Source organism: Canis aureus, chromosome 1 (genome assembly GCF_053574225.1).
Source record: "Canis aureus isolate CA01 chromosome 1, VMU_Caureus_v.1.0, whole genome shotgun sequence".
Classification (NCBI taxonomy): Eukaryota; Metazoa; Chordata; class Mammalia; order Carnivora; family Canidae; genus Canis; species Canis aureus.
In genome coordinates, this window is record NC_135611.1 from 47811334 (window position 1) to 47821672 (window position 10339).

The following is a 10339-nucleotide window of genomic DNA, read 5'->3' on the forward strand; positions in this document are numbered from 1 at the left end:
CTTGGGAGTCATACTGCCTGGATTCAAGTTCTTTTTTTTTTTTTAATTTTTATTTATTTATGATAGTCACAGAGAGAGAGAGAGAGGCAGAGACACAGGCAGAGGGAGAAGCAGGCTCCATGCACCGGGAGCCCAACATGGGATTCGATCCCGGGTCTCCAGGATCGCGCCCTGGCCCAAAGGCAGGCACCAAACCACTGCGCCACCCAGGGATCCCCTGGATTCAAGTTCTGACTCTGCCATTTATTACCTGTGTGACCTTGAGCAAGTGACTTAGCATCACTGTTTTTCCCTCATCCATAAAATGAGGATGGATAATAACATTACTTTTTATAGGGTTGTTGTAGTAAATGAGTTAATAAACCTAAAACTGTGAACATTGCCTCGAACAGAGCAAGTGCTCAAACGATGGTATTGTTTCAACTTAAGCATTGTAGGCCACAGCTCCTACATTAATGAAGTCTGAGTAACAGAAAACTCAAGATAACAAAGGCTTGAGCAGGAGACTTTATTTGGCCCTCCACTCAGTCACGGCAGGTTGCTCGGGCAGCTCCACAAATGGCAGGAACACCTTCCAGCTTGTTGCTTCACCAACCTTGAAGATGACTGGCTCCATCAGCCTCAAGGACGTGTTGCTTCACCACCTTCAATGACAGTGTGTGGGACTTCCGGGTCCTCAGCCCGCCGCAGGGAGAGCCAGTCATTATCCTGGGTTTTTTTTTTTTTTTTTTTTTTTTTTTTTTATTCTGGGTTTCTCTGGAGAGTTCTATCACTCAGGAGGAAAAACAGGTATGGGAGGTACCAGCAGTGCCTCACACACCAGCTTTCTGAAACTTGCTGCGTGCAAATCAAAGCTGTTAACTGAGCAAAGTCTACTGACAGCAAGTAAGAAGAAGAGTGGCTGACAGATGGAGAAGGGGAATTGAAACAGGAGCCCAGGGGCGCCTGGGTGGCTCAGTGGTTGAGCATCTGCCTTTGGCTCAGGTCGTGATCCCGGGGTCCTGGGATCGAGTCCCATACCCGGCTCCCCACAGGGAGCCTGCTTCTCCCTCTGCTTGTGTCTCTGTCTCTCTCTGTGTCTCTCATGAATAAATAAACCAGTAAACAAAGTCTTTAAAAAGGGAACAGGAGAGGCCACCCAGGGGGTTTCTTGGATCTCCTTTATTCATTGTCAGCCTTGGGAGGTAGACAGGGAAGGTCAGAACTCAGGAATGAAGCCTAGTGGCACAATCCCCCTCCCTGGTCTCTCCTTTCCAGCTGAGCCAGGGCAGGAGTAGGTGTGGCCCCTATGAGGCTGACGGCCCAGCACTGCTGCTCAGCTCCAGTCTTGGCTTAGACTGTGCAATTGGGGCTTGTCTCTGCGATCACACCCGCCTCCAGCCAATTGTGCCCTCTACCCCAGATAACCTGGCCCTCCTCCTCTTCGGTTCTCAGCGAGTAGAGCTGGGGAGTGGGGAGAAAGCTGCCTTTCTGGACCTCTCACCTCCATCTGAGGAGCAGCAGCCTGGGGAGGGAAGTGTTTCAAAGTGCAGAACAGCTAGATTCAAAATCCTGTTGGCTCTGGACGCCTGGGTGGCTCAGTGGTTGAGCATCTGCCTTTGGGTCAGGTCCTGGGATCGAGTCCCGCATCGGGCCCCCTGAGGGGAGTCTGCTTCTCCCTCTGCCTATATCTCTGTCTATGTCTCTCATGAATAAATGTAAAAAATCTAAAAAGATAATAAATAAATCATGTTGGTTCTGGGGCACTTGGGTGGCTCATTCAATTAAGCTCTGGCTTTTGATTTTGGCTCAGATCCTGATCTCAGAGTCCAAAGATTGAGTCCCAACTCACGCTCTGCACTGGGCATGTGGAGCTTAAGATTCTCTCTCTCCCTCTCTCTCTGCCCTTCCGCCCCCTTTCTCTGTAAACAAACAAACAAAAAATCCTGTTGGTTCTAGCTCCTAACTCTTTTGATAATCATTGCTGGATCATTTTAGGAAACCATGGAATGAGAGCAAATTTTATTTGAGTCACTTTAATGCATTTCAGGTCTGTGCTGTGGGTTTTTTAAGTGAGATTGTTTTCACTGTTTCAATTTGTTTTGTTTATAAACAAACCTCGTTAGGAGGATTCTTAAAGGAGCATCTATCAGACTCCTGCAGTTTGAGCTTATGCTGCTGAATTGCTTTGACATCACTGATAACTCTTTACCTTCCCAAACTTCGATGCAGGTTAAATTAATTCAGTGAGTCTAAATTACTGCTGATAATCTTCAGTGACTATTGTCTGTTCCATTCAGAAGCAATTTTCATAGCTTTAATACATACAATGGAAATTACCTTTCCTAACAGTGAAGCCAAGAATGAATTTGATGTGGTTTTGAATGTCACTCAGTGTCGCCCAACAAACATGTCTTCAGTGCTTGGCAAGGTGACCCCTTTCTTCTTGGCACAAATCAAGGGGGTTACCCCAGCAAGGTGACAAGCACACGACAGTCACTGATCAACTCATTTCAAGAAACACTTGCTATGTCCAATAGGACAAGCTTCTGTGCTGCGTGGGGGGTAACAATGTCTTTCCTCTAACCAGTGTCTTCGCCAGAGGTGAGCACCAAGGTACATCAACAAATGGCCAACTACTAAAATTTCTGGTCGACATAAGAGATTGGTATGACTGTGAAGGAATCATTTTAACATGCTAGGGAAAAGATACTCAGCAGAAATCAAACCCCCTTGGAAACACCTGCACCCTAGAATATTTCACTGGGGTTATCTGGAAACAAAAATAGTGAAATTCCTTTGTTTCCTTATAAACCCTGCAACATCCTTACTTTTTTTTTTTTAAGACTTTATTTATTTATAGATGATAGACACAGACAGAGAGGCAGAGAAACAAGCAGAGAGAAGCAGGCTCCATGCAGGGAGCCCGACGTGGGACTCAATCCCGGAACCGCAGGATCACTCCCCCGGCCAAAGGCAGGGGCTTAACCCTGAGCCACCTAGGTGTCCCAACATCCTTACTTCTTAAAGGCTCATTTATTAGTTATTTAAATTACTGAGTGTATAGTGTGTTTGTTTTGGCTTCAACCTAGTGTCATCTAGTGACGACAGGAGAATCACTTTTGATAATTATCACTTGGGAGTCACTTTATCCTCCTCAAAATATAAAGTTATAGAAGGATCTTGGCTTTGGAGATAGTAATGCTGTGTGGAAGATATCCCCCCCACCCCCCGCCAGAGGTTTTATTCGTTCCATGTAGCTGTCACCTGTGTGTGCCCACATCCCCACTCCAACCAGATCACCAGTTCTGTAGCAGGCAGGAACTTTGTCTCATTCATCTTCACATCCACCTCTGCCCTGGCAACTCCAGCACTTAGCAAAGTTCATCTAAGTAGCAGACCTGCAACAAATACTTATTAAATCAAACAGGATGTGGCCATCAAGTATTAGTATTTATTTTCTTGTGTGTCTTGTAGACTGAGCCTGAAAGTATTTACTAAAATGTTTTGGCAGCATCAGGGAAATTAGTTCCCAGCACCAAAGAATCTGCTTTGAAGAACAACCATCATATGGAAGCCTAAGGAAGACATTGGTATAGCTTTGGGGGGAGACAAAAAAGGATTTCATTGGTCTGGGAGGGTTTGGGGATTACATATCATGACAAAATTTTTATATGTTCCAGGTATATTTTGTCCATCAGTTAGGTCAGCCTTTCTCATGAAGAAGTGAAAGCTCGGACAATGTACAGGACTTACTCAAATCAGTAGTTTTACATAGAGGCAGAATTAAACCCAGGTATCTAACTAACTCCCTAAAACTCCAACTGGTATTTTTTTCTACTACTGCATTATATTGTCTCTAAAGATTGCTAAAAACAAACATGGGCTTTTATCCCTTTTTCTTTATGACTAGAAAACGTCTTTAAGGAATGAGTAAGAAAAGTCTTAATTCTGAGGGAAGGCCATCACACGTAAAATTTATTTTTTTTTAAGATTTTACTTATTTATTCATGAGAGATACAGGGAGAGGCAGAGACATAGGCAGAGGGAGAAGCAGGCTCCCCTCAGGGAGCCCTGTGTAGTACTGGATCCCAGGACCCCAGGATCACGACCCAAGCCAAAGGCAGATGCTCAGCCACTGAGCCACCCAGGTGCCCACACATAAAAGTTTATAACAAAAGAGAGCTTCTTTTTCTGACCCAGATGAACTTTGCAAACACATAAAACTTAAGTCACATTATCCAAGGAATGTTTTCTCTTACTCTTCAGCACTCTATTAGCTAGATATTTTCAAAGATTTATTTTTTTAAAAAAGCAATTGACTAATATATATTTTATATTTAGGAGATGCTTTTAAAAAATAAAAAATACTAGGTTTCGGGCAGCCCAGGTGGCTCAGCGGTTTAGCACCGCCTTCAGCCCAGGGTGTGATCCTGGGGTCCTGGGATCGAGCCCCACGTCGGGCTCCCTGCATGGAGCCTGCTTCTCCCTCTGCCTGTGTCTCTGCCTCTCTCTCTCTCTCTCTCTGTGTCTCTCATGAATAAATAAATAAAATCTTAAAAAAAAAAAATACTAGGTTTCCCAGATATAAGGCGAGAATCTTGCTCAGACTTACCCCACCAAAAAGAGAAAAAAAAAAAAGGAAAGAAAGTATTTGGAAAAGTAGAATTTTTTTTTAAAATGGAAAAAAGTAAAAGGAAACACATCAAGATGAATTTTAAAATAAATTGATTAACACAAACCAGAAACTGAATAATGAAATGTAATATGGGACTTCATTTAGATTCCAAATCAAACTAAGAATAAAAATGCATCTTTGAGATCATTTAAATATGGACTGGATTTCAGATATTTCAAGGAAATATATTGTTTATTTTGTTAGGCATGAAGATGGTACTATAGTTATGTAAGAAACTATTCTTACTGAAAGACCTTCAGCATTGCCCTGGGGGAGTGGAGACAGGCCCTCTGATTGGAGAGATGTGTAAAACACTCACTTACTGTGACCTAGGAAAGGCCGCCAAGGATGTCTTCAATAAAGGATATAGATTCAGCATGGTCAAAATAGATCTGAGAACCAAGTCTTGTAGTGGAGTGGAATTTTCTACTTCTGGTCATGCTTACACTGATACAGGGAATGCGTCAGGCAACCTAGAAACCAAATATAAGGTCTGTAACTCTGGACTTACCTTCACCCAGAAATGGAACACAGACAATACTCTTGGAACAAAAATCTCTTTGGAGAATAAGTTGGCTGAAGGGTTGAAATTGACTCTTGATACCATATTTGTATCGAACACAGGAAAGAAGAGTGGAAAATTGAAGGCCTCCTATAAACGAGATTGTTTCAGTGTTGGCAGTAATGTTGATATAGATTTTTCTGGACCAATCATCTATGGCTGGGCTGTTAGCCTTTGAAGGTTGGCTTGCTGGCCATCAGATGAGTTTTGACACAGCCAAATACAAACTGTCACAGAATAATTTTGCCCTGGGTTACAAGGCTGCAGACTTTAGCTGCACACTCATGTGAATGATGGCATTGAATTTGGAGGGTCTATCTACCAGAAGGTTAATGAGAAGATTGAAACATCAATAAACCTTGCTTGGAGGGCCGGCAGTAACAATACCTGTTTTGGCATCGCTGCTAAATACAAGCTGGATTGTAGAACTTCTCTATCTGCTGAAGTAAATAATGCCAGCCCAGTTGGACTGGGTTATATACTCAGACCCTTCAACCAGGAGTCAAACTGACCCTATCAGCTTTAATCGACGGAAAGAACTTCAGTGCAGGAGGTCACAACGTTGGGTTGGGATTTGAACTAGAAGCTTAATGTGGTTTTGAGCAAAGCATCCGATTTGTCCCTGGAGGTGAAGAGAACCCACTATGTTTGGCCTTAAAATTCTTCTGTGAGAGGAAGACACAAAGAGATGAAAAAATATTCCATGCTCATGGATTGGAGGAATTAATATTGTGAAAATGTCAATGCTACCCAGGGCAATTTACACATTTGGTGCAATCCCTATCAAAACACCATGGACTTTCTTCAGAGAGTTGGAACAAATCATCTTAAGATTTGTGTGGAATCAGAAAAGACCCCGAATAGCCAGGGGAATATTGAAAAGGAAACGAGCCGGGGGCATCACAATGCCAGATTTCAGGTTGTACTACAAAGCTGTGATCATCAAGACAGTGTGGTACTGGCACAAAAACAGACACAGAGATCAATGGAACAGAATAGAGAACCCAGAAGTGGACCCTGAACTCTATGGTCAACTAATATTTGACAAAGCAGGAAAGACTATCCACTGGAAAAAGAACAGTCTCTTCAATAAATGGTGCTGGGAAAATTGGACAGCCACATGCAGAAAAATGAAACTAGACCATTCTCTTATACCATACACAAAGATAAACTCAAAATGGATGAAAGATTTAAATGTGAGACAAGATTCCATCAAAATCCTAGAAAGAACATAGGCAACACCCTTTTTGAACTTGGCCACAGCAACTTCTTGCAAGATACATCCATGAAGGCAAGGGAAACAAAAGCAAAAATGAACTATGGGGACTTGATCAAGATAAAAATCTTATGCACAGCAAAAGAAACAGTCAACGAAACTCAAAGACAACCTACAGAATGGGAGAAGATATTTGCAAATGACCTATCAGATAAAGGGCTAGTATCCAAGATCTATAAAGAACTTATTAAACTCAACGGCAAAGAAACAAACAATCCAGTCATGAAATGGGCAAAAGACATGAACAGAAATCTCACAGAGGAAGACACGGACATGGCCAACAAGCACATGAGAAAATGCTCCGCATCACTGGCCATCAGGGAAATACAAATCAAAACCACAATGAGATACCACCTCACACCAGTGAGAATGGGGAAAATTAACAAGACAGGAAACAGCAGATGTTGGAGAGGATGTGGAGAAAGGGGAACCCTCTTACACTGTTGGTGGGAATGTGAACTGGTGCAGCCACTGTGGAAAACTGTGTGGAGGTTCCTCAAAGAGTTAAAAATAGACCTGCCCTACGACCCAGCAATTGCACTGCTGGGGATTTACCCCAAAGATACAGATGCAATGAAATGCCAGGACACCTGCACCCCGATGTTTCTAGCAGCAATGTTCACAATAGACCAACTGTGGAAGGAGCCTCGGTGTCCATCGAAAGATGAATGGATAAAGAAGATGTGGTCTCTGTATACAATGGAATATTCCTCAGCCATTAGAAACGACAAATACCCACCATTTGCTTCGACATGGATGGAACTGGAGGGTATTATGCTGAATGAAGTAAGTCAATCAGAGAAGGACAAACATTATATGGTCTCATTCATTTGGGGAATACAAAAAATAGTGAAACAGAATAAAGGGGAAAGGAGAGAAAATGAGTGAAAATATCAGTGAGGGTGACACTACATGAGAGACTCCTAACTCTGGGAAACGAACAAGAGGTAGTGGAAAGGGAGGTGGGCGGAGGGTTGGGGTGACTGGGTGATGGGCACTTAAGAGGGGCACTTGGCGGGAGAGCACTGGGTGTTATACTATATGTTGGCAAATTGAATTCCTATAAAAAATATACAAAAAAATTATAAACAAAAACAAAAAAATTCTTCTGTGAAATTTCAAAAGTGTGAACTTTTTATTCTTCCAAAGAATTGTAATCCTCCCCACACTGAAGTCTAGAGATCGCAAGTCCATCCTGAGGGAGGTACTTGAAGGCATGCCTGGAAGTTGTCATGTTTGTGCCACATTTCAGTTGAGTTCCGCAGTGTTATTTTAAATGTGTTCCTCAGCGACAATGTAGTGTCACGTTACAAAGGAAATGACCCAGCCTTCCAGTTTGTACATCACATCCTGCATGTCCCACACCTTTCATGACCTTTTAATAATATATTGGTCTCTGTGCTGTAGTGGAAATCTTTGATTTTGCATCAGAGTAAAATAAAATAAACCCATCACATTTGGAACATAAAAAAAAGAAACTATCCTTATTTTTAAGGTATGTGCTGTGAAGCATTTAAGGGTGAAATGTTGAGGAAACAAAAGTTTTCCTTGTTTTTCTGGCTGAAACTAGGTTTAAAACACCTCAGCAAAGGAAAAAAATAAATAAATCATGTATGACAAAATGTTAATTTATAAAATAGAAATGACATTTTATGAGAATTCATTGTATTATTCTTCTACACATAAAATTGTTATAATAAGTTCTCGTGGGAATAATGTTGAAAAGCACATTGAATGAAGGAAATAGTCTTCCTAATTTAATCTTAAATACTATTTCCTTGTTGAAATGACTTTTGGTTAAGTGTGACAGTAAAATTATCTTTGATAAGGAAGTACTAAGCTAGCCAGATGCTGAATAAAATTGTACATCTCACCTTCCTATAAGTGAAAAAGTGTCAGAGCCCTAAAAAAAAAAGCCAAAGCTATGAACAAAATCAGTATTTTCTTTAAAGAGAAAATGTGGCAAAGAATTGGCATTCCAGGAATCAGAGAAGTTAGAACCTGGAATCATTCTCAGGAATGATTCATGCGAGATGACAAGGTAGGCAACTCTGTCAGTACTCCTTCCATCCCAAGAGTCTGGGCACTTTTTTCTTCTTTTCTTTTTTAATTAATGTTCCTGCACTCTGCAACACTTCCCTTTTACATGAATGTCTTCACAACGCTGTTTCTATTATAAATCTCACAACCAGCATTTGCTCACATTGACGATTCGATTGTGTTTGGACTTTCGGTAGGGAATAGAACTTTCTTCTGTTTCAATCATAACTCTGAAACTAGAGAAGAGAGATATGGGTCAGGATAGGCAAGATTATGCTGCAGAAACAAGATAACCTCAAAATCTCAGTGGCTTCAAAGGTTCATGTCTCACACAAAGAATCTCCTGTGAGTCAGCAAGGCAATGGGTGGGAAAGACTGGGTAGGGGTAGGGAGCCAGACTGCCAGAGCCTTCCCCACCTTGTAGCTGTACCATCTGGGACTTGCCTCTGCAGGACAAGAGCGACTAGGACATACCACTGGGGCTTCTCACCAGTCACCACTTCTCTACATTTCTTTGACAAGAACTAGTCATTAGGGATGCCTGCATAGCTCAGTGGTTGAGCATATGCCTTTGGCTCAAGTCTTGATCCTGGAGTTCCAGGATCGAGTCTCACATCAGGCTCCCTGCAAGGAGCCTGCTTCTCCCACTGTCTATGTCTCTGCATCTCTCTCTCTCTATGTCTCTCTTGAATAAATAAAATCTTAAAAAAAAAAAAAGAACTTATTGTGAGATCCCAACTAGCTGCAAGGGAGCAGAGAAGTGTGGCCTCCCATATATCAGTGAAAGAAAAGTAACTGTGTTTTGGTGAGCACTGTTTCTACCTCATTACCATCACTTGCTTTGTAGATGTATAGATCATTCATTCATCCTTGTGTAAAACGATTGCAGGTACCCCCTATATGCAGACACTATCCTGGGCAGTGATGACATTCAGAGACTTAATCCAAAGGCTGTATTTTGTAAAGGAGCTCTACTATCCTGAGAAGATAGTAAGTTCTGTCTTTGTATTGCTCGCCAGAATGAAAAATATAAACTCAAAGAACAAAGATAAAAATATGTTTGCTGAAACATAAATGACATATATCCAGGAGGTGTTCCGTATTGGAAATACTTAAATACTTAAAATTTTTAAATTTTAAAAATTAATATCAAGGATGATCCTTGGAGGAAAACATACTGTGTTCCTGTCTTAGAGGTGTCACCTACCATGGAAACTAAGGTTCAGGTGCCTCCTTCGTTAAGATGAATAAAAGAATAATATTACATACCTCAGAGAAGGATTAAATGCAATGATGCGTGTAACGTGTGCACAGTATCCAGACACAGCAGGTGCTCTGTAGTCTGAAACACATAATTTCTAATTAAAGTCAAGTAATTTAAAATAACACAAAAATGGTATCCAACTGGAGGAAGTTTCTGCCTCCCTACCTCCCTATCATCCATCCTTCCGATTTGGTTTGAAAGCCACTAAGTGGGGGAGCAAGCAAGGCCACCGTCCATGACCAGAGCCCAGGCAGGGTGCAGAAGGTGTCTGGGTGGGGGACAAAGCAGGCTGGTTCCCTACAGAGGACCCCGAAGCAATAAGTAAACACACTGAGAAAAATGGGAGCCAGTTTCCTCATTTTCAGAGAAGGAAGTTACAAATATAGAAAACAAATAAACTAGAATAAATTTTGTGGTATTAGATTTGGAATTCGAAGTATTGATATGAGTTCATGGTTTGGAATATACAGCTAAAGAAATAAATGTAAATGCCTCATACATGCATGATGTGTGTGGTGTGTAGGAATAGATAGGTAGATG

General features: G+C 41.6%; 1 pseudogene; it reads left to right on the plus strand.

The window, feature by feature from the left end:
• The first annotated feature begins 4912 nt into the window (after positions 1-4912).
• On the plus strand, positions 4913-5863 carry LOC144284589 (non-selective voltage-gated ion channel VDAC3 pseudogene; annotated as a pseudogene).
• The last annotated feature ends 4476 nt before the right edge of the window (positions 5864-10339 follow it).